The 25,665-nt window shown below is 41.3% G+C and overlaps 1 protein-coding gene across 2 annotated transcripts in view; it reads left to right on the forward strand.

Moving 5' to 3' along the window:
* Positions 1 to 906: 906 nt before the first annotated feature.
* FMN1 (formin 1) overlaps positions 907 to 25,665 on the forward strand; it is a 429,632-nt gene continuing 404,873 nt past the window's right edge. The window contains exons 1-3 of one of the 2 annotated variants that reach the window (XM_030814365.1): positions 907 to 1,042; positions 1,551 to 1,699; positions 14,944 to 15,008. The gene's annotated coding sequence lies outside the window, so the exon portion shown is untranslated. Of the gene's footprint in view, positions 1,043 to 1,550; positions 1,700 to 14,943; positions 15,009 to 25,665 lie in introns of those variants that run through there. The other variant, XM_030814363.1, reaches the window with a different exon arrangement.

Consider the following 25,665-nt stretch of genomic DNA (forward strand, 5'->3'; position numbering starts at 1 on the left):
TCAGTAATGTTTAGACACTTGGGGACAAAACAGTACCTTGGCATTAAGATCTGTACTGATTCACCAGCACAGAAATAGCAGTAACAAGATCTTCAACTCTGAGGTGTTAAATAAGCAGACAAACTCCCTCGTGAGGCCCAGGCCTCTTAACATCCGGACTCAGTCTTTCTTTCTCAGATCGCCAAGGGTCTGGCCCATTTCTCAGCCTAAACCTATTTTGCGTTTACTTCAAACTAGTCAAAGTAACTTACCCGCCATTCAGCAGTTCTGGTTAAAAAGCTACTAGGAGGCAGCGTAGGCGGGAGATGCGGGCGGAAAAAGGCTCATGTCAGGGTTTGGGTTTATGTGTGGATTCTTGAGTTCTCCTTCTTTGTTCCTTTTAGCACTTACGACCAAGAACTGCTAGGCTGAGGGTGCAGGGGCCAGGCCACTGGAGCGAAACGGCCTCACAGGAACTGGAGGCGTGGGTACCTCGGGAATAGTGGGGAGTTCCATACCGGTTCCCTTCCCCCACCTGAACAAGTCCAGAGAGTGCGCCTTGAGAGGCGCTCGGAAACAGGCAACCTGGGGACACGTAGCGAGAGACTGGTTGTCGCCCTGGCTGTCCGTCTTAGACCTAGTTTAGCGACCACCGCCTTCAATCCCGCAGCCCAGATCAGACGGTGCCAAACGACAGCACTGCTTCCCAGCCTGGCCCAACGGCTCGGCTGCTGATTGGGCACCGCCGCCTCCCGCCCCGCCTCCCCAGCCACCGCGGGCGCCGCTGCACGTTTCCACTGGTCTTCAGCCCTGCCGATCAGTTCCATGCTCACCTCCCCCAAACAGCTCGTCAGGCCGGCGCGTGCTAGGAAGGCGGGGCCTGTGGCCTGTGGTGCGGAGCCTCGGTGGAGGTTGGCGCAGCTGCCTCTTTGGGCTCTGGCTCTGGACTGGAGCGCAGCATCCTCCGAGGCTGCAGCCGCCACGGCTGTTGCCGTAAGAGATCCTCCTGCCTCAGCCTCCCGAGTAGCTGGGACTCGGGACCAGCCTCCCGAGTACTGGTCAGGTAAAGAGAGTCTTGTCTGTTCTGCTGGCCATCTGCCCGTCTCTTCTTCCCTACCAAAGGCTGCCTGCCCCGCCTTCCCCCCGTGGCTTTCAGGGTTCTTGGAATGAGGCATCAAGTCTATTCACCGCGCCAGCTTATCTTCCTCCCCTTCTGTGTCGGTTCCTCCAGCTCCCCCAACAAGCTGCTCCCAAGTACGTTGGTGGGCCCTCCGGGTCATCCCAACGCTCCTCACTACAGAACTCCTGTCGTTAACTCTCAGGTCCCAGCCCCGTTGACCCGCCAGTGCAGTCTCATTCCTAGCTTGGCACAGGAAAGGTGGAGGGCGGGAGGAAGGGGGAGGGAGAGATGCAGCGCTTTTTTTTTTTTTTTTTTTTTTTTGGAGCTGGATGTGTTTAGCGCAGAGGGGGAGCATCACAATGGGATTGCATTGGGAACAGAAGCAGCTTCATGACTATGGTTGGCAATGACTAGAAAGGTATCTGTTGCTGCTTTTTACTTGTGTTTATAGGTAACATTTACCATCACCGTTTTCTTCTTCTTTCATCATCATCATCACCATTGCCACTACCACCACTTCCAAGGCCACTACCATCACAACATCTCTGTTCCTCCATCAGAGCTCTTCAAGTTCTGTAAAGGCAGATTCTCTAAAGGCATGTGAGTGCTGACGGATCCCCCAACCCCCTCCCCCACCACCAAATAAGGAGCAGTGCCCTTGCTCCCTGAGGCCAGAGCCAAGCCCTCATTTAACTCAAGGACAAGTAGCTGGGAGCGGAGTGTGAGCTGAGAGGATTTTCCTTATCCTCATTTGCAATTGAGATTGCCAAAGAAAACCCTTTATTTTAATCATCCACATTTCTGCTTGCTGTCTCCTGGAGAGTTCCATGTTAACACTCACACACTCTGAATGGGCTGAATGCAGAGCCTGAACCTGTGGTATATATGGGGAGTTGCAGTCACTGAGAGGTGAATATCCAGACCCAATCCTTTAAGAAGACCAGGTCGAGTGGCAGACAACCTGACTTTCTGCCACAGTAGCTCCAGCTGTACTAAAGCATGTTTACTATTCATGTTTGCATATGGGACATGTGTCATCATCTGTTATGCCACCTTGTGTGTGTATGGGTGGGGGTGGGGGGGTGCATCTAAATTCCTGGGAGAGAGAATTATATTCTGTTGTCTACACCAGGTAGCATCTTATAGGCACACCAATGGGATTCAACAGCCGTTGCTCAGCTGTTTCTAGGGCTTACTGCAAATCTCTTGGATCACAGACTTATTAACCCTTTTTTGGGAGGGAAAACAGTAAAGCTGAGAATTGCATACCAGATTAACTGTCATTGTGGAAGATGTTGCTTCCACAATGAATCAATGAGGTCTCGGGTCTTCTTGATCAGGTATCTAAACACTAGTCTCCTTTCTCTCAACTATGTTAGTCCAGGAGCAGGACCAATGAACAGTTAGACATATTGCAGGAACAAAGAAGAAATGGCCTCAATGGAGGGAAACAATGGAGAAGAGTAGCGAGACAGTATATTGTAATGGCTAAACTCATAAACCTGTCAGACATAGGTTCAAATCCTGGACCAGCCACTGACTAGCTCGGTGATTTTTGCAAGTTGCTTGCCTCTTTAATTTTAATTTCTCATCTGTAAACTAGGGATAATACTACCTGTCTCTTAGAAGAAGGTGTGAGGATTAAATGAGATAATATAGGTAAAATACTCAGTAGTTTCTGGCACATAAGTGGGGAATTTATACTAACTGCTATTAATAATACTAGTCAAGAAGGATAATAAAGGCCAGTCTCTGTTCCTAAAAATTATGCATTTTTTCCATTGTCTTTATCCTTTTTAAGTGTCAGAGCTGATGCAAATGGGGTATGGTAGTCTTCAGCTTCCTCATAACACTACATCTTAGAGGGGTGCCACTATTGAAGCCACCTGTGTTTGGACAGACATTTCTCTCACCAGCCTTCACAAGTACTTAGCAGATTCTTAGTTGAAATACGTTAAAGATGCAGCTTTAGAGAAGATTTCTAGGCCTCTGGCCCTATCCTAGACTGCCTCTTTCTCACTGAGTGTTCAATGCACTGACTGTGACTGATGAAGCCTTTGTCACAGGCTTAACCCTGCCTAGACTAAATGCTTTGGCCAAGGGAATGGGGTCCCATAGGACCTATGATTGTCTAAGGATAGGTCTCATATCCTGGTCATCCTCCCTTTCCAGACATGAAATAGGTGGAGCTGTTCCCAGAGGAAGAGGAATGGGGACAGGCTGGAACTTGATGTGATGATGGTAAATATCCTTGATAGAAAATTGAGAAATGCTTCTCTCCTATCTCATATACCATGCCTCAAAGTCTAGTTTTATGTTAAAGTTTTGGATTCATGCACACCATCCCAAGCTGTGGTGTGTTTTAGATGATCTTGCCTTTAATGGTTTTCTTATTAAAACTTTATTTGTATCAGTTTAAAAATTCTTAATGGATATTTCATACCTTGCAGTGATGCTACTGTTGGCAGTATGACCATGTTTAGGGGCTATTCATAATCTCTTGTTGGGACCTGGTTTTAATAGTAGCTATTATTTTTAGATGAACATAGTCTCTGTCTTAAATATCAGCTTAATTCTCAACAGGTCCCAGCCTGTGTTGACAGAATTACAGCTGTTAATCTGATTTGCCTGATCTTGCAGAGATGCTAAACCATGGGAATTGTATTCTCCTGCAGCAAATATAAGCTTGCACCAACAGGCTGGCCTTGTGAAGGAACTGAAGCATCTCTGTATTTAGTGCCTGTGCTGAAGTGCTGACAAAGCATCAACCCCATGCTCTGTAAAATAGTAATTACTAAAGCGGGGAGATGTAAAGAAGGAAACAAAGCTCTTTACCTTGTCAGCGCATAAAAGCAAGGGTCTGAGAAATGGAGCATTCACTCTCACGTTTCTCAAGTTCTCTGGCTAAAAGTAAACAATCTCCCAGAGTAACCTGGATTTCTGTGTTTATCTGTGCTTTCATCAAGTACTGCCTTAGTGCATGTTTGAGGATGAGGGAGAGAGAAGAAATTTGGTCCTCCTTGTGGACATCCTTACCTCCCCACTGCCCTGAAATGCCCACGATCTCTGTAATGCATCTCTCTAGGAAGCAGACTACTAGTTAAGTTTTTTTTTCTTTAATCAACACACCTCCTATTTCCTTAACTTGATACTGACTTGTTTTATGTTCCATCTTATTAGAACTATGCCTATCTCCTCCTTCTAAAGTGTCATAGGTCACTGCTAATGATGAACACCTTTCAAATGAAACGCTTTTTTACTGTGGTCTTCCACGTGACAGGCTATTGGGCAAAATATTTTGGAGGTAGCCAGGACTTTTTTTTTTTTTTTTTTTTTTTGAGACGGAGTCTCATTCTGTCGCCCAGGCTGGAGTGCAGTAGCGCGGTCTCGGCTCACTGCAAGCTCCGTGTCCCAGGTTCATGCCATTCTCCTGCCTCAGCCTCCCGAGTAGCTGGTACTATAGGCACCCGCCACCATGCCTGGCTGATTTTTTGTATCTTTAGTAGAGACGGGGTTTCACCATGTTAGCCAGGATGGTCTCGATCTCCTGACCTCGTGATCCACCCGCCTTGGCCTCCCAAAGTGCTGGGATTACAGGCGTGAGCCACCGCGCCCAGCAAGCCAGGACTTTTTAACGTTCATGTTTGTCATCAGGATCTGGACGTTAATGGAGAAGTAGCAGGGACTGCCAGAATGCTGACTGGGAGGAAAGACAAGGCTGTAAAAGTGGGGCAGGAGACACCATTATGATGCTGCTGCTGGGATACTAGTACTCACACCCCTGCCACAGGCCTTCCAGTATGAGTGCTCTAGTTCATGTTTTTGTTAAAGAAGCTCAGAGAACATGATATGATCTGAAGACTAGTAGTCTAGAAATGCATCATACAGCAGTGCTTGTTGTTAAACACTCCTTTAGCCATAGTTGCCCTGTTTTTCCATTTTTCCCCCACGTGAGTATCTATCCACATTCATCTAGGTCTAGGTGCTTTCTCCAATGATGTCCTCCGTGAAACATAAGGAAAAATATGGACCTTTCAAAGAGAAAGAGAACTGTCTACTTATTAGGAGAAGCCCTCCCTGGTGATTCACTCACCGTAGTAATTTTGGGAAACCTCATGGTTTCCAAAACGTTAATGTTTGCACAAATGAAATTCAAATGAAATTGAATGATTGCCATCTTTTGAGCAGCACACAGGTGACTGTAGTACTGTCTCATGTTCTCTAAAATCTCTTCTTTAGAGATTCAAGAACTCTTTTCAGTCTCTTCTCAGTAGAGAAGATAATACTTCTAAGTATTAAAGAGCAGGGTTTTTTTGCTCTTTGCTATTGTAAGGATTGCTGAGCCAGAATGGAGAAAGTATTTGGGAAGAATTGCTGTCATAGTGTTTAATGGTCTTCCTCCTCTGTGAGAATTACAACTGAGCAAACATTGTTATGTTTAAATGTGTTCAGTCCCCAAGAGGCAGTGAGTAAAATCTTTGTTACCATTTTCAAAGTGTGCATTGCTGCTTTGATCTCTTCACTGACCGAAAGCACATCCCTATGGTCTCAGCCCTGTGCGTACTAATAAAGCTGAATTCTCACCGTTACACCATGGAGTCCATGTAACTTGTTGATGTTCTATTCTGAGAAAAATGTCCTCAAAAAGTCTATTCCAAGGGCAAGACTCAAGTGAGCATGAGTTGTATGTTTTCTCTGTGTCAATCCTTGGCTTAATACAGAAGACTTAAATTCCTTTCCTTGGTTATGTAATCTGCTGGTTCCTCTGTGAAGCAGGTAAATGATGCTGTACCTCTCCTGCAGATGAGGAAATCAAGGATCATAGAGGTTAATGTGTTTGCTTAAGGGGCCGGCTCTCAATGGCATCTGGATAGTATATACCTGCTAGGCTTGCATTCTATTTTCTATCTGTGCTCTAGTAAGCCTAAGCCACAGAGAACATTCCTGGCTTTATCATGTTTTAAACTTACAAAGCAGGATAAACCATAAATAAAGTTCAGTATGCTGGGTATGAATATAGTGAAAAGCAAGAGTTGCTTTTTTAGGCATTAAAATTATTCTCCTTTCTCTTTTTAGATGAAGGCAGCCACTTTAGAAAATTTTCTAAGCCTAGCTCATATTTGGAGAGCTTTGCAAATAATTTTTTAAAAGCCCACAGTTCTGCGGAAAATGGATTTCATCTACAGAATTGGCATCAGTCCTGTCCTTGTTTGCCAATGTCCCCATCTCTCTTTATTTCTGTTTCTATTGTAGCATCCTCTACCTTCTACTTACAGGAGACTAGCTGGGCTTTCCCTCTTTCCTACCCATCCAACCCCAAGTAAATATGAATAAAACATATCACACATAATGGAGGTACTGGCCTTGTGTTAAGATCACTCTCTGATTTATTTTCAGCTGGTTCTAATTTTAAGTTCCAAAAACATAATTTAATTCTAATTTTCATGATATTTGAAGAACTGAAACTCCATGATACCACACCGTCTTAAGGAAAACTGTGGTAGGTTGAAAAAAAAAAAATAACCTTAATGTTTTTTCAAGCGCAAGCAACAGTAATTCTCATGCCCAAATTTTCTCTAGTTAAGTGACAAGATATTTTTCTAGTTATACGGTGGAGAAAACTGAAATGGGAGATTAAAAGTGACTTGCCCAAGGTCACACACGGTCAGTGGCACAGCCAAGAATAGATCCAGGTCACCTGACTCCCTGGGCTTTGTTCATTACATCACTGAACTTCTCTTTAGGAAGTAACAGCCCTGCAGCCTACGAAAATGAAGGCAGTCAACTCTCAGACTCAGTTTCTAGGTCTTGACTTTTTTTTCATCTTTTGTTAGAATGTATCGATAGCTGCCACATTGCAGCACCATTAGCTAAATTCAGGAACTTAACAGAATTTATTAAGAAAAACAAAATTCTGATATCATAGTCACAAACTTGGCAAATGATAAGGCAAAAGGGAGACGTAGCTGAAGACTCCAAAGTAGTTGTGTAGGGAGCTTCTGCTTGAACCATATCTAAGAAGGAAGAAACACACAGAAGAGAGGAAAGGGAGATACAGTCTAAGACTATATATAGAAAGGTACGACATGGACCCAGGACAACAGCTTCAGGAACACTAAGGTCATGAATAACAAGAGGATTTGAAAAAAATGCTAACTCGACTTTTTTTTGAGACAAAGTCTCCCACTGTTACCCCGGCTGGAGTGCAGCAGCGCTATCCCGGCTCACCGCAACCTCCCCCTCCTGGGTTCAAGCAATTCTCCTGCCTCAGCCTCCTGAGTAGCTGGGATTACAGGCGTGTGCCACCACACCTGGCTAATTTTTTTTTTTTTTGCATTTTTAGTAGAGGCGGGGTTTCACCATATTGGCCAGGCTGGTCTCAAACTCCTGACCTTGTGATCCGCCCGCGTCAGCCTCCCAAAGTGCTGGAATTACAGGCATGAGCCACCACGCCTGGCCAAAGTCGACTTTTTAAAAAGATGGCTTTTGGCATTTCAATCAGTGCATGATGTACAAATCCAGCTGCTTGAAAAAGATGGGCCAAATTCACAGAGAGCAAGGAAGCAGAACTACTCAATTTTCATTTTGCTCCTGTCATTTTCATTCAAGCCTTGCAGATAAGAATCTCCATCTACAAAAGATAGGTATACGAAAATTATCTCTTTATTTTTTAGAAACCATGTTCTTTTCTATTTTAAGCCTTTTCTTTCTGGAAAAGCGGAAAACTTAACCTCAGTCCTTCTCAGTATTATACCACTCCCCAGAGTTGTGTCAAGGCTCCAGGGGACTGACATAGTGCCACGGCATGGGAAGAGGGACCTTCTGGTCATTGAGGCATCAGACTGCACGGGTTACTCTGTAGCACCCAGTAATTCTGCTCTCCCAGCTCTCTCAGTTGTAGTCATCTGTGGCTGTGTCCAGTTGGAGCTTGACCCACAGAATTCATGACATTTCCTGTGGTTCCTACTTACCTAGATGTAGCACACAGAGCTCTAGGGTCTTGTGACCTCTCTGGGGACACTGCCAGGAAGTAGGGCCTGGGTGCCCTTCCTCCAGCATCCACAAGCCTCTTGCCTTCCTTTCCCAACAGCCCTGAGGAGATAATTCTTTTTTCAGGGTTCTTCAGGACTCTTTGTGTCGATAAATCTCATTCCTTTTTACATGCTTCAAGAAATTCCCTGTGTTCTAAGAGTTTAGAATTTTGAGAAACACAATCTAGGAATAATCACAGGCTATTTATCTTTTTCTCCTTACCACATACCTCTCCTGATGCCATGAATTCCAATTCTGATACCTGCCTTTGTGGGGGTTAAGCAAAGGGAAAAATACAAGGAGAAATAAAAGTAAACATAGATTAATATCCGTGTTTCCGAATATTACTTTTTTTAGAAGTACAGCAATTGGGAATGTCTGCCTTGTTCATATCTACTTTCTTTTCTCTGGGATTGACCCCAATATATAGGTGTGGGGTCCCTGTAGACATGACTCTGTTCCTGGCCAGGACTAGTTAAACCAGGGATCTGGAAATCTGATCCAAGGTGGGCCAGATAGAATGTCTTCCCAAAACTGGGGTTTTGGATTGAAGGATTGTATCGACTAAGAGTCACTGGAGTTAAGTCACAGTAAGAGAAGTGCTCCAGGGAGAGACCTGTGAGCCTGATGCAGAGGCCAGTGGAAGCCTCTGCTTTCTCTTCTTCCAACTCTTGGCCTTTCTACTCTTTCTCTGATTTTATGAAACTGCCCATGAATTTCATGAGATTCAATATGCTTCTCTTTTTGCTTAAGGTAGCCAAAATCAGTTTCAGTTGCTCGCAACCAAGAGAAACTTAAGAATGATCTTCAAATTTGCAAAGAAAGAAAAACGTGAAGAAGAGGAAACTGAAACTTAAGATAGATGAAGAGATAGTAAGATAGAATCTGGCTATTTAAGATGTGTTTTTCTAATAATTTAAAGTGACAGTTGCAAGAAGTGTTATTTGTGATCCTGGCAAAACTTTCGCTTTTTATTTTTATTTTTTTGAAGAACATTTAAAACTGTCAGCACTGCTTTGTAGCAGGGTCATTGACAAACTAGAGAACAGTCAGAAATATGTAGGATTTTCGAGGCTGAACACTCTTATATTTGAGGGCTTGCTGAAGGGCCTGGGATGGTTTACTCAGCATGAGAAAGTGTCTCAGGAAACATGATTGGCGGTCAGGTGTTTAAAGGGCCATTGGGCAGGAATGGATTTGGATATACTCACTGCAGCTCTGGAAGTGAGAAAAAAGCACCAAAGAAAATAAATGAATGGAAATAGATTTTGACTTAGAAAAGGAGTTTTTTTTTTTTTTTTTACGTTTAGAGCTGTCTGGAAGGCCATGAGGTTTCATTTTGGGGCAGAGAACTCTTTGCAATAGAAGAGCTGAAGGTGAGACTGGAGAACCATGCACAAAGGTTGCATTGAAGGAGAGGGCCCAGCCTTGGGAAGGAGGTGGGATGAGATGAATAATGTCTAAGTTTTCTTTAAATCGAAGATTCTGTCATTTTCCCTATGACTATTATTAACTTGTAGACTAGAAATTCCAACCTGCATTTTTATAGAATTCAATAGGCATGAAAGCATTTCATGAATATAGTTTATAAAAAACTTCTTCCTGACTAGGCGCAGGGGCTCATGCCTATAATCCCAGCTCTTTGGGAGGCCGAGGTGAGAGAATCACCTGAGGTCAGGAGTTCGAGACCAGCCTGGCCAACATGGTGAAACCCTGTCTACTAAAAATACAAAATTAGCTGGGTGTGGTGGCACATGCCTGTAATCCCAGCTAACTGGGAGGCTGAGGCAGGAGAATCGCTTGAACCTGGAAGGCAGAGGTTGCAGTGAGCCAAGATCATGCCACTGCACTCCAGCCTGGGCAACAAGAGTGAAACTCTGTGTGAAAAAAAAAAAAAAAAAAAAAAAAAAAAAAACACAAAAAAACTTACTTTATAAAAAAAAATTACTACAAATTTTCGTTGAAAGAAGACATTTCTAAAAAGTAAAGGAAACAAAAATTTACTTTATATTCTCTAAATTGGAATTAACAGCAATTAAAATTTTCACAGGCAGTGTTTTACTCAAATAGAAAACATCTTCTGTCATATTAATATAATAATACAAAACCCAGAGAATACTGAATTTCTACAGGAAACAATAGATTCCTTGAATTATTTTAAGGAACCAATAGGAGTACCAACTTTTCTCCCAAACTTTTCCCAAATAAATGAAAAAAGATATTGCCATGGCACTTAAACAGGTAGCTCAGGTATTTTATTGACAACCTCCAAAACATTACGACTATGCAACTGTTGTGTATTTTAAATTATTATTCTTAACTTGGGGGTAAGAACTGGATTACTCTAGTTTGTCACTTACCACAGCAAGCAGATGCTAACATTCAATAATCATGCTTTAAACAAGAAGGACAAGGAAATCCACTTAGTTTGAAAATCCTGATCTTAATGACCCCATTAGACATAGTCTGATATCGTGAAGCTTTTCATAATCTCTCTTCATGTAAAAACCTTAAACAATATAAGCACACATATGATGTAGCATATTCATTAGCTCTTTATTTACTTAAGTGGATTACATTTATAAAGAGCATTCAAAAGAATACAGTCTTTTCCACTTTGTAAACTGGATCCTCAAGTAATTTTAAGGATACGATTTGCAACATAAGTAAAAAAAGGTCTAAATTATAGCTGCGTGCGGTGGTTCTCACCTGTAATCCCAGCATTTTGGGAGGCCGAGGTGGGCAGATCACTTGAGGTCAGGAGTTTGAGACCAGCCTGGCCAACATGGCGTAAACCCATCTCCACTAAAAATATGAAAATTAGCTGGGTGTGGTGGTGCCAGCCTGTAATCCCAGCTGCTTGAGAGGCTGAGGCACAAGAATTGCTTGAACCTGGGAGGCGGAGGTTGCAGTGAGCTGAGACTGTGCCACTGCATTTCAGCCTGGGTGAAGGAGTGAGATTCTGTCTCAGGGAAAAAAAAAAAAAAATGATCTAAATTAAAAGGGAAGAAATTCACTCATGGATGTACAGTCTGATATAAATTTTTTAAATCATTTTTGAAATGTCAAAAAGAAGAAAATAACAATGATCTATATTCCTACCAGGAAGAATTAACTATATCTTGTCATATTTGTTCTTTAGAAAGCATAGGAAATACTTTTTTAAAAAATGATATATGTTGATTACAAGATTCACATAAGGCATTACATCACAAAGATAAATTTTAAAAATAATCTCAAATACTATCATTCCAATTGTTAACCTTAGGTAATATCATTTCAGACAGCTGTCTGTCTGTCTCTCTATGAATCTACCTGCATGGATGTTTAGGTGGAAATGCTTTTATAAAAATGAATAGAGATGCTGTTTATAACAAAAACAATACATTAGTTTTTCTTGAATTTCAAGCAATAAAAAGAAACTGAATTGAAACTAAAAGAATGGTCAAACCAATAAGTTTACCTTATTTCAAGATATATCCTTGAGATACATATATTTTTTAAAAATTTCTCTGGCCAAAAAAAAGTATCATGAAGTTAAAGTCACTGTGATTATATTGCCATTTTTATAAATTACTGTCCTCTAAAGACAGTATCAATTGACTTTCTTTCTTGAAATAGTAACACTTTTGAAACTTCCTCCCCTCCTTTTCTCCCCACCTCCTGAGTATTAGATGTGTTATTATTTCTATATTGTTCAGGTTATAACATTCCATTTTGTCCTGAGAATATTTTGAGAGTTATTTAGTAGTAGTTCTATGCTTGAATGAATTTAATGCATACAACCTCTGGGTATGCTATTTTTGCACTTTGCTTTCAATTCTTCCTACTGTTTGATAAATGTCAACCCACCAATTTGAAACAGTCATTCATAATCCCCACTACTTTGGGTCTATGAAATATGTAACCCATTATTACTAATTCACTAAAATGTTATTGAGTGGCTACTCGGTGCTAGGCGTGATTGAACTATAGAAATTCCATGTTGAGTAACACACAGTCTCTGTCCTCAAGAAGTAAGAGCAATCAACATATATTAAATTTCTCGTGTGTTAGCTCCATGAGAGACATTTTGGTATTTCTCTATCCTCAGTGTCCATTGTAAGGACTGGCATTCCACAGGCCCTCAAATAATACTTGTTTAATTGAATGAGCATTTATGTGCCACTTACTGTGGTAAGTGCATTAAAAGTTCTATCTAATTTTATCTTGACAACAACCTATTAGGTAGGCATTTATTTTTTCCATTTTATAAATTAGGAAGCTGAGTCTCAGTAATATCCTAAAGTTATACAACAGGGTTTGATTGTAAAAGTCATTCTCTTTTCATGACAGCAGGCCTTGGTCATTTATGGTGGAAGTAATAGAGGAAAGAGGCACGTCAACTGCTGATTATAATACAGTGGTGTAAGTCATAGGACAGTGTATTTAAGGTCTGGAGGTGAAGAGGCTGCTTGGTATTGAGTCTTCATTCTACCACTTATTAGTTTTCTGACACTGAGCAAGCCCCTTTGCTGCTCTAAGCCCCAGTTTCCTGTGTGTAAAAAGGGGTTAACAATGGGGGAATTAAATGAAATAATTCAGGTAAAATGTTTATCATAATGGCTGCCACAAGTGCTCAAGTAATAGTAGCTGTTAACGCTATTTTTATAGAGTGCTTTGGATGCTCAAAAAAAGGAATAATTTTTTTTCCTGCTGGATTTCTAGGGTAGGTGACATTTGTGGTTGGGCTCTGTTGAACACATAGGAATTCATCCGGTAAGAGGTAGATGGTGCCTGGGCAGAAAGAGAAGCATGAAACCTGGAAGGAGAGATCCCGCTGAGATGCATGGTATCTGCATTACCCTATGTAACTCCTAACACTTCCTTCCTTCACTTGTATACCTCGAGGGTGTTCAAACAGGAGTATCTGTGTTTAGAGAGGCTGACTTGAAAATAGACCATTTTATCTTACTGGACCATCTTCCCACTGAGTAGGTGAATTAGTTAGTGTCTGTACAGAGCTGAAGAATTGTGAGGTGATAGGGCAGGTTTAGGGCTATTAGTCCAGGAGGCCAGGGGCCATTCCAGGCCAGCTTAAGAGCAATGGATGGCCCTAAAAATGAGCCTACAGCCTGCCTGAGATTCTAGAACAGTGTTTCTCAAACTTTTTTTTCATTATCCCTGCTTTATGCATGAGAAGAGTAAGATTTTCACCCGTTTCTAAGAACCCACTTGAATGAGCCAGACTTCAGAGGACCTCTCAGGTAAGTTGCTTTCTGCAGCTGACCCTAGACTTGAAGGCTCCTGCTGCTGTTACAAAAAGCCACTTTTTATTATGCTTTCAGTTGTACTTCCAATGATTCCATCTAGAAAAATAATCTTGGCTACTACACTAACCTCCCAACTGTCTTCTCTCTGCTTCCAGATCTACCCTTTCACAGTCTATTTTGCATATAGCAGTCTGAGTGACCTTTTAAGAATCTAATCACAGGCCGGGTATGGTGGCTTATGCCTGTAATCCCAGCACTTTGGGGGGCCAAGGCAGGTAGATCACCTGAGGTCAGGAGTTCGAGAGCAGCCTGGCCAATATGGTGAAACCCCATCTCTATTAAAAATACAAAAAATTAGCCAGGCGTGGTGGCAGGCATCTGTAATCCCAGCTACTCAAGAGGCTAAGGAAGGAGAATCGCTTTAACCTGAGAGGCAGAGGTTGCAGTGAGCTGTGATCACGCCATTGCACTCCAGCCTGGGCAATGAGAAGGAAACTCCATCTCAAAAAAAAAAAAAAAAAAAAGAAGTTTAGGAGTAAAATGATCTGAAAAATTTTTAGAAGCAAAACTGTGTGAAAGGGAGATGGGTATCATATTCCATGCAGGAGGAACATCATGCAAGGAACCCTTATAGCAGAAGGGAGTGGCCTCATGTGAGCCCCCAAAAGGGAACTGGCTGGGGTGTGATGCAAAAATTAAGCTGGAAAAATCAACAGGGGCCCGACCACACAGAGCCTTTCAGGCCATTATAAGGGCTAAAATCTGTCTTAAGAGCAGGAGAGGCTGGGCATGGTGGCTCATGCCTGTAATCCCAGCACTTTGGGAGGCCAAGGCTGATGGATCACTTGAGGTCAAGAGTTCAAGACAAGCCTGGACAACATGGTGAAGCCCCCTCTTTACTAAAAGTACCAAAATTAGCTGAGCGTGATAGCACTTGCCTGTAATCCCAGCTACTCAGGAGGCTGAGGCAGATGAATGGCTGAAACCCTGGAGGCGGAGGTTGCAGTGAGCCGTGATCACACCACTGCACTTCAGTCTGGGCAACCAAAGTGAGACTCCGTCTTGAGAAAAAAAAAAAAAAAAAGCAGGAGAGCCTCTGAAGGGATCTGGCTGTGTGTGACTAGCTGAGGCACAATGTGGCCAGATTTGTTTTAAATGATTGTTCTCATTGCAGTGTGAACACTAAGTAGATGAGCATACGCAGGCTTACAAGGATACAGGATGGCAAACTGGTACTGGCTTGCCTGCACCGTTGCTGGTTTCAGCACTGAAATGTCTGCATCCTGGAAACTCTTCTATCATAGGCAAACCAGCATGGTTGGTTACCCTATGCTAGGCAGTAGTTTAGGTGGGAGATTAGGGTTATCTCATGGAAGAGGCAGTATCATCTGTTCCCTACACTTACTCCAGAAGACCCTAAAGGGTCAGCATTGTGATCCCCAATTTCTGAAAGCCCCTTGAAATTAGCCACCTAATATATATAAGAAACACAGCAACACATACGCACCTAATGTGCAAATTACTTCAGGTGAGCCTTGATTTTTTTTTTTTTTTACACAGGCCTGGTGGCATCACGTTTTTGACATCTGTGCCTCTGGACCCTGCCCAAGCGAAGGCTGATCTAGGTAAGAAGGTGGACTAAATCATGGCAGCAGCTTCTGTTCACTGACACGTTTCGCTCTGGCCCTGGGCTTCCATGCAGTGTTTTCACCCACAGCGTTCTGATTCCCGCCTTGTTTTTCCTCCCACATTGTTAGTTAATTCCACTAAAGCTGCTCTTGGCCCATGCTGTACTACAGAGCAGATTAGTAAATTCCAGTTGTCCCCTAAATAAAGTAGGTATTTCTGCTCCTGATTTCAAAGCTACCTCCCAGCTCCTTATTTAAGGCTTCCTACTTTTTTCTAGTCACTCAAGGCAGAAGACTTTTGTTACCAATCAATCAAAAAGAATCAAGGAAGGAATGCTACTATTTCTATTCCTCTTATGAATAGCTACCTGGGCCCACTAGGTACCAGGCACTATTTTAAACACTTTCCATATATGTTTGTTAATATTTGTATTAATAAGTGATTCACTCATTGGACAGATTTTTATTGATCACCTGTGATTTTCTAGTTGATCTCTGAAACATAGGACATGGCAGTGAACAAAACTCTTTTCATGACAGTGACATTCTATAGTTGTAGGGAGAGACAGAATGTAACCAGTAGAAATATAATATGGCCAGTGGCAAGTTCCATGGAGACAGATGCCTCAGGGAAAGGGACTCAACAGTGATGGTGGCCGTCGGCACTATTTTAAATTGGGTGACCAAGGAAGCCTTTCTAATGAGGCATCATTTGAGCAGATATCCGAAGGTAGCCCCAGATTGAGTCATAAAGATTCTGGGGCAGTTCAGGCAAAAGGAAGAGCAAAAATATATTTTTCTCAGTTTATGTTAGAATCCTGAAATCATACCTTTCATTTTTCTATCAGGGATGGATCAACATTTCATAGATCCATTTTTTTCTCTTGTTTAGTATCTGAGAGCATTAAATTTTTTTTCTTTACTTTTCACATTCCCTACTGCCATTTAAATTTGATTTTTAATGGAAAGTTTGGTATCAATTTATTCTTTTATTCTCTTACTGAATTTTTATACTTTTCATATTTTTCTCTCCTTGATATATGTTCTAATGGTGGAAAGCCAATTTTGTTCCTAATTATGATTTTATTATCTACTTTAATTGTTGTGTTTATTGGAAAGTAAAGATCAAACTGTCATTAATCATTATTGCTGGCAACAAATAATAATATGCTGGGATTTTCAGGCAGAGACGCAGGTTGGATTTGTATTTTTAGATAATTACATTTTAATCCACTATTTACTGAATATGTGTCATGTTTTATGTACTGCAGGGAATACAAAGATGGTGACAATGACAGTCTTTCCTTTAGAGAGCCTTTAATCAAATAGGAACAATACATTGCAAAAGGTTCATTGCCAATGGAAGGGAGGGTGTATTGGGATTCTATTCTTGGATAATGAGGGTCTGCAGCACATAATAGTAGCAATTACTTATATAGTACCTACTATGTACCAGTCATTGTATTCTAAATGCCAGTATATCTATCAGGTACTGACTAACTTTAGGGATTAGAAATTAAGGCTCACAAAGACTATATAACTATGTAATGTGCTAAGTGGAAGAGCTGGGATTTTAACTGAGGCAGTATAGTCCTAAAGCTGTGCTAGGGGGTAAGGAGGGAGGGAAACCCTTGCCCTCAAGACTATGAGGAATAGGCCTCAAGGAAACCAAAAGTATAAGTTCATGGGCATGGTTAGGATTGGACAAAACAATCTAACAGAGGTAGCTAAACGGACTTGAGACCGAGTGCAGGATGTGGAGACATCATAAACCATTGAGACTGGCAGCTAAAAGCCCAAGACAGTCTCAAGTTGAAAATTTTTACCTTTATACACAGGCCAGGAGGGAGTGATTAAAGGCACCTCCTCAGATGGTACATGTTAAGTGCAAATAGTGTTTGGATCAAAGCAGATAGAAAAGCCTTGGAAATGCTGGAGTGGAGAGGTAACCGTGTCCTGGGTCTCATTTAAGCTAACAGTGAATGTTCTTCTAGAATAGAAGTGGAAATAATATGCATTGATTAGTTCATTCATTTTTCATTCATTTAATTTTTCTTTACATTCAGTGCTGTTACTCATTTTTGACACTTCATTTGCCTTTTTTCTAGTTTTTTGTATTCCTGATGAAGGATTGGCTTCTTCCTGCCCATACCCGCCTCATATCTACATTTCTTTTCTTTTTTGAGACAGAGTTTTGCTCTTGTTGCTCAGGCTGAGTGCAATGGCATAATCTCGGCTTACTGCAACCTCTGCCTCCTAGGTTCAAGCCATTCTCCTGCCTCAGCCTCCCAAGTAGCTGGGATTACAGGCATGCACCACCATGCCCGGCTATTTTTTTGTGTGTGTGTATTTTTAATAGAGACAGGGTTTCACCATGTTAGTCAGGCTGGTCTCGAACTCCTGACCTCAGGTGATCCACCCGCCTCAGCCTCCCAAAGTGCTGGGATTACAGGCATGAACCACTGCACCCAGCCTTCTCATATCTAAATTTCTTATACCATTTCCTTTGCCTGTTTTCACCCCTTACTGTTTTGTGGTATCTCTTTTGGCTCTGGAAATCTGGGTTCTGATCCTATTTGTGCCCTGAATTTACTGTCTACCTAGAAAAGTAATTTGGTGAGTGGGTTTCATTTCTTTGCAGGGGGGACTATGGAATTGCACTGCAAGTAGGGAGAACAAAAGGCATTTTTACAGATGAGGACACCAAGGTGCAATGAGGTTAAGTGACTTGTGCAAGAGTACTGTTAGTAATTGGCAAAGCTGGACTTGAGTCCAAGCCTTCTGACACTGCTTTTTTCTTAGTTTGCCCTGCCCTGGTAGGAACCATCTCAGGTGAAGATTGATCAGTCTTAGACCAGTTGTACATGGTGTGAGTGCTCCATATTCTATGACTTAAAGAAGAGGAATTAGTAAATGAGTAGGCCTGTTTTCTGAATGAGACCTATTGTCCCCAGTCAGTCCTGTAAGGAATTTCAAGAGCCAGAGCTCTGGGTCAAAGCACCTGGGTTCAAATTGCAGCTCAGCAGCTTACTAGCTGTGAGACCCTGGACAAGTTACCCTCCTGTGCCTCACCTTCTTCCTTGTAAATGGAGATAATAATAGTACCCACTTCATAGGCTTTTCTGTAAAAATCAATGTGTTAAAACAGGTAAAGCCCTTGGAAGAGTGGCCAGTATGTGGTGAGTGATCACTAAGCAGCAGTAATTATCTTAATTATTTAAAGGCATAGACTGTTCCTTCATCTTTTGCTTGAGAACCAAAGCATAGAAACACTCTTGATGTTCTTAAGCAGTGTCTTAGCTGCAGGTAGAAGCATTAGGACTTTGCCATTTGCAAAGACCCCTGACCATATTAATACTTCTATTAAAGTGAAGCTGGATTCCTTTAATTGACTTCACAACCTGTGATTCTCCACTGACAGGGTGACCCTGAAAATGAAAATCTTCCTGTGATGGCTAACATATATAGTCGAGAATGAAATGATTTATATCTAGTCATATTTTTAGAGTGAATTTTCATAGGGGCAGGAAAGAGAAAGTATTACAAGTGAGAAGAAAAGAAATATAAAGAGGCTGGTTAGAGGTGCTTAAAGACAAATTATCCACGTGAAATAGCGTGGAGGAAAAAGTCTGACAAGTAATGGGAACTCCAGGAATGATTTTTTTTCTTTCTTTTTTTTTTTTTTTTGAGACAGGGTCTCACTCTGTCGCCCAGGCTGGAGTGCAGTGGCGCGATCTTGGCTCACTGCAACCTCTGCCTCCCGGGTTCAAGCAATTCTCCTGCCTCAGCCTCCCAAGTAGCTGTGAGACCCTGGACTCAGGGACCCTGGACCTACAGGACTGTAGGTCCCTGCAAACATGCCTGGCTAATTTTTGTATTTTTAGTAGAGACAGGGTTTTACTATCTTGGCCAGGCTGGTCTCGAACTCCTGACCTTGTGATCTGCCTGCCTTGGCCTCCCAAAGTGCTGGGATTATAGGCATGTGCTACTATGCCCAGCTAACTTTTGTATTTTTAGTAGAGATGGGGTTTCACCATGTTGGCCAGACTGGTCTTGAACTCCTGACCTCTTGATCCACGCTCCTCGGCCTCCCAAAGTGCTGGGATTATAGGCATGAGCCACTGCACGTGGGGGGCCTCAGGAATGATTTTTAAAAGGAAAATGTACCATTTGCTTTGGGGGCCCTCTAACCGACTATTTCTCTCAGACTTCCTTCAGCAAAACTTACGTCTCATGTCTTTACATATTGATCTTGCTACAATATTCAGATAAATTGCTTATTTAAATAAAATTATGTATGTGAGATTCCTTAAGAAAGTATGAGGCATTATGGAATTTTGAGGCATTGTAGCCTCAGTTCAACTTTGACAATAATAAAAAATATTTGACTGGGGCAGAACCCTTTATTCAAAGGGAACAATATATGGGTGAGAATTTCTTGGATGATTTTGACATCCATGTGAAAAGTTCTTCTAAGTGTGTGTGTGGGATGGGAAGAGTGCTGTTTTTCAGCTTTCTCTGCTTTAATGTGTAGTAAATTTTGACTTCACTGAGGCCATACCTAGCAGTTGTCAGGCCAGAAACTATATAGCCCACACTGTGTAAAGTGTTCTAAGCTTAGTTTTTGAAGATTCATTTCTTTATTTAAAAGCAAAGGAAATGGGAAGAGATATAGAGAAATAGGGGCTCCCTACCTTCTTGAATTTCTTTCAAAATAGAGGTAGTGAAAGAAGAAAATAGATGGTAAAACTTAGAAGAGTGAGGAGGTTTTCTTCCAGAATGTCAATTCTTTCCCTTGAAATAACCTAGGAAGTCTCCATAATTGAAATCCTAGCTCTTAAAGAATAATTCCTACAGATTGGGCATGGTGGCTCACGCCTGTAATCCTAGCACTTTGGGAGGCCAAGGCAGGCGGGTCACTTGAGCCCAGGAATTTGCCCCCAGCCTAGGCAACATGGCAAAACCCTGGCTCTAAAAACAAAAACAAAAACAAAAAACAACCAAGCAAGCAAACAAACAAACAAAAACCAGAAATCAGCTGAGCATTGTGGTATGCCCCTGTAGTCCCAGCAACTTACGAGCCTGAGGTGGGAGGATTGCTTGAGCCTCGGATGTCAAGGCTGCAGTGAGCCACAATCATGCCACTGCACTCCACACTCCAGCCTGGGTGAGACCCTGTCAAAAAAAAAAACCAAAAAATTGTTTCCTCCTCTGAAAGGAAACTAGTTTTACTACTTAAAGCGGATGTGGTAAGAAAAATTCTTTCTAAAAGTTCTCAGTGTAACAAATTCCCTATCTAGCCTTGTGGATTGGCACCCAGATTTTGAAAAAGAAATCCTGATGTAATGGAACTATTGCACTTGGCTTGTTGGAAACACTAAAGTGTGGAATGCGGAAAGATTTCTGATGGTCCCACTATTCTGTAAGTCTAAATATGGGTTACACAGGGATCTTGTGGTTGGTAATATTCAGAGTATGGGAGCTGGCAACATGGAAAACTACATCATGTATGCTGAATATGATCCTATGCTCTCAAGAATATAATGGCTAGTATTGGGGCTAGAAACACTTGATTGATCCCTTAAGTATCAGTGGATCAAATTATGTGTGCTAAGGAATTGTCTAATTAGCGGAATCAAAAAAAAAAGTTGATGATTGGGGTCTACTTTGTATTTGAAATGAAAATTTTATGATTTGGAGTATTATGGAATATAGCTTAAGACAGCAAACATTCTTTGCCTTTCCAAGAAGATTGTATAACATAATGTACACAAAATACTAGCTCAGAATGGAGGCGGTTCTGAAGGCCAACTCATCCAAGCACATGGTCTTTCACACAGAGGTAAAAGCAATCAGATCTAGTAATGGATTGGAATCTGAGAGGGGGAGGTATTAAGAAGGACTTATAGGTCTGTGGAAACAGAATTTCCTTAGAATTTCTATCAAGTAGTCATCAATGTGCACTTGAAAATGTTCAATGATAGCAAACCTTCCAAAGAAACCCATGTCATTTGGATGTTTTTTCTTTTCTTTGGGAAAAGAAAATAATATTTTTCATTGAGCTTCTTCTTTTATATCCTTTTCTGTGTCACTTACTCCGTCTTCATCCTATATAAGCTTAATAACGCAGAAATTGTTGTTTATAGGTTCCAGTGAGGCCACCTTAATAATAATAATACATATTATATTGAACCTTAGTTCTTTCCTGTTTACATAGATTTAATTGACCTCTTAAAAGCTCCTTCGGTTATTTCCTGACGTTTGTTTCTTTTTTCTTTTTTCTTTTTTTAATTTTTTATTTGAGACAGACTCTTGCTGCCCAGGCTGGAGTGCGGTGGCGCAATTCCAGCTCACTGCAACCTCCACCTCCTGGGTTCAAGCGATTCTCCTCCCTCAGCCCCCCAAGTAGTTGGGATAACAGGCACCTGCCACCACGCCTGGCTAATTTTTGTATTTTTAGTAGAGACAGGGTTTCACCATGTTGTCCAGGCTGATCTCAAACTCCTGACCTCAGATGATCCGCCCGCCTTGGCCTCCCAAAGTGCTGGGATTACAGGCGTGAGCCACCGTGCCTGACCTATTTCCTGAAGTTTCATTTGTGCTCACCAATTGGACCAATCATATTTTCCTCTATCCTCCTCCTCACAGCATCTTGTTCTGGCCTCTGGTGCCCTGCATTAAAATGGTGCTACACTGGTTACAGCAGGCTTTTGCAATGACCATTTTGAGTTCTTAGGGAATGAAGTAGTTGGGCATGGGGAAGAATGGTCACTTCTCTAACACCAAGCATGCTTTCTCACCTGGGCCCTGAAGCAGCACTGCTTGGTTTCGTGGTCTCATAAAGTTTTTTACGAACACAAAGAAACTTCTACCTTCTTTCTTCTGTCTGAGCCAGATACTGTTTTTCTCCATTGTCTTTATCTTTCTCTCTCACCTCCTCCACCTTACTGACAACTTCCCCTCTTTGCCCAGGTTCTTGTAACCAATTATGTCCTCCCCCATGTTCTTCCAATCTCAAAACCGTCTCCCTGCCTATCTAGTTGTGTAATAAACCTATAAAGGATTCCTTATTCATCAGTTTCACAAAGAAGTAGACTGGATATCTCAGATTGGAGTCAGGTGGGTCACCCTGATATACAGCAACTTTATTATGAGGTTCTTCAGCTGCTCCATCATTGTTCTGTGGGATATATGGTATTGCCCTTGTATTAGAAAACCTCTGGCAAGATCAATCTTGTACTTACGGCATGCTTTCTAACAGTTGCCTCCCTCTCACTCCCTTCCCTATTCTCTTCTTCCTAAAGTCACATTCTTTGATTCATTATCCTTCATATCTTCTGCAACATTACTGAAATCCTGTGCTTTCTCTTTTCTTTTTTTCTATTTTTAAAAACACTTTCTGATCAGCTAGAATATTGACAGTCTTTAATCTCTACCCAATGTGCTATACTTAGAGGACTATTGACTTTGGGACTACATTGACCTTGTGTTGAAGCCCAACTCTGCCACTTCCTTCTCGTGAACTTCTTGTGGATCCATTTATGATCCATAAAGTGAAGGTAACAACCTTATGAGGCAGAAGTTAAATTGCCGGGGTTAAAGGAGCTGAAAAATAAAGAATTTCCAACTCTGTGTCAAACCACATAACCAGTGTCAGTATCCTACACTTCTTCCCCTTTCTGTCCCATCCCTTGGTGACTAAATTGCACCTCCCTGTGCAGACGGCTGTACCCATCACTCATGGAGAACCACATAACACTCTCACCGCATGTGTGGTACCTTTTTTCATCTTGCTATTCCTCTTCCAGATAACTGAGTATACCAATGGTCTCTGCTTAACTTTATCATGGAACCTCCACTTAGTATGTGGGTTGATCATTTAAACAAAAGTCCACCCATTCCACCTCTTAGTACTTTAGTAATTACATCAAATTTTCATTAATACCGTAAAATCTATAAGTGTCTTAAATAGAAAACACATTTTTTTTTTTTTTTTTTTTTTTTGAGATGGAGTCTCACTCTGTCGCCCAGGCGGGAGTGCAGTGGCACAATCTCGGCTCACTGCAAGCTCTGCTTCTCGGATTCATGCCGTTCTCCTGCCTCAGCCTCCTGAGTATCTGGGACTACAGGCACCCGCCACCATGCCAGGCTAATATTTGTATGTTTAGTAGAGACGGGGTTTCACCTTGTTAGCCAGGATGATCTCGATCTCCTGACCTCGTGATCCGCCTGCCTCAGCCTCCCAAAGTGCTGGGATTACAGGCGTGAGCCACCGCGCCCGGCCAAAAACACATTTCTTTAATTTGAATCATTGTGTTTGAAATACTATTCATGGCTGTACATTATAATGGCGGTTAGTGATATGTACACACAGTTGTGTAAGTGATCACATTTCTAATTGCATTTGTGAATAGCATTTTACATATTTTCTTTGAAACATCTTAGATTGAGCAAGAACTAACTGTAGCTGCAGTTATGAGATTTTGGCTCTGGGAAGGAAATTAAGGCTGAAGAAAAGAAATAGGGGAATGTCGTATCCTACCTCCCAACATCAAGATTTAAAAAAAAACCCATAGTTCATTTTTCCTCCATTAATAATTAAATTCCAAGAACCATTGCTGGAATTAAATTTCCATACCCTGAAGTTACTTATAAATGTTGGTATTTGCTGAAACATTTAATGTTCCAAAACATGTTTAATCGACATATAATATTTGCACTTATTTATAGGATACATGGTAACATTTTGTTACATGCATAGAATATGTAATGATCAAGTCAGGATATTTAGGACAGCTGTCTCCTTGAGCAATTATCATTTCTACATGCTGGGAACATTTCAAATCTTCTAGCTATTTGGAATATACAATATGTTGCTGTTAACTATAGTCACTCTACTATCGCCCATCAGAACTTATTTCTTCTATTTGTATGTTTGTACCCATTAACCTACCCCTTTTCATTCCCCTCTCTCCACATCCCCTTCTCAGTCTCTGGTAACTATAATTCTACTCTCTACTTACATGATACCAATTTTTTAGCTCCCACATATGACTGAAAACATGCGATATGTGTCTTTCTGTGCCTGGCTTATTTAATGACCTCCAGTTCTATCCATGTTGTTGCAAATGACATGATTTCATTATTTTTATGGCCAAATAGTATTTCATTGTGTATATACCACATTTTCTTTATCCACTCATCTGTTTATACACACAGGTTGATTCCATATCTTTTGCTATGCAATAAACACGAGGGTGCAGGTATCCCTTTTTCATACTGATTTTCTTTATATTGATTTCCTTTCCTTTTGATAAATACCTAGTAGTGGGACTGGAATTGCTAGATCATATGCTAGTTTCTTTTTTTGAGATATCTTTATCCATAATGACTGTACTAATTTACATTTCCACCAGCAGTGTATGAGTTCCCTTTTCTCTGCATTCTCAGTAGCATCTGTTATTTTTTTGTGTGCTATTAGCCATTATAACTGAGTTAAAATGGTATCTCATTGTGGTTTTGATTTGCATTTCCCTGATTAGTGACATCAAACATTTTTTCATATCCTGTTGGGCGTTTGTATGTCTTTTGAGAAATATTTTTGTCCTTTGCCCATTTTTCAACGGGTTTTTTTTTTTTTAATTGTTGAGTTGTTTGAGTTCCCTATATATTCTGTATATTTGTTTCTTGTCAGATGAAAAGTTTGCAAATATTTCTCCCATTCAACAGGCTGTGTCTTCACTCTGCTTTGCTGTGCAGAAGCTTCCTAGTTTAACATAGTCCCATTTGTCTATTTTTGGTTTTGTTGCCTGCGCTTTTGAGGTCTTAGCCATAAAATCTTTGCCTAGTCCATAGTTCTGAAGTGTTTCCCTTCTGTTTTCCTCTACTAGTTTCATGTCTTACATTTAAGTCTTTAATCCATCTTGAGTTGATTTTTTGTTTATATCAAGAGATATAGCAAGTCTAGTTTATTTCTTCTACCGATGGATATCCAGTTTTCCCAGCACTGTATATTGAAGGGGGTGTCCTTTCCCTGATGTATGTTCTTGGTGCCCTTGTCAAAAATCAGTTGGTTGTAAATATGTGAATTTATTTCTGGGTTCTCCATTCAGTTCTATTGGTCCACAAAACATGGTTTTTAGAAGAAAGACTTGATATAAATTTATTTGGCTTAAATAAATGCAGCTAAATGCATCTTTCTCCTGATGGTGTTGGGCTTTTTGAGAAGGATATTCTTGGTAATCCTGATCTCTTAATCTCTACAGAATCATCCAACTGGAAAAGTGATTTATTATGCAAGGATATATCTACTTTAAAAAATATTACTTAATCTGATGACAAAAGAATAAATAATATGCTCATAGTGGTCTCATCTGGTTCACAGATTTATTTTGCAATTTGTGCTGACTGCAACTTTTTGGAAAAGGCTATTACCAAAAAAAAAAAGGAAATGAAAAAAAAAAGCTTTTTAGGCAGGGCGCGGTGGCTCACGCCTGTAATCCCAGCACTTTGGGAGGCCGAGGCGGGTGGATCACAAGGTCAAGAGATCGAGACCATCCTGGCTAACACAGTGAAACCCCGTCTCTACTAAAAATACAAAAAATTAGCCGGGTGATGTGGCGGGCACCTGTAGTCCCAGCTGCTGGGGAGGCTG

The sequence above is a fragment of the Nomascus leucogenys genome, chromosome 6 (assembly GCF_006542625.1).
Source record: "Nomascus leucogenys isolate Asia chromosome 6, Asia_NLE_v1, whole genome shotgun sequence".
Lineage (NCBI taxonomy): Eukaryota > Metazoa > Chordata > Mammalia > Primates > Hylobatidae > Nomascus > Nomascus leucogenys.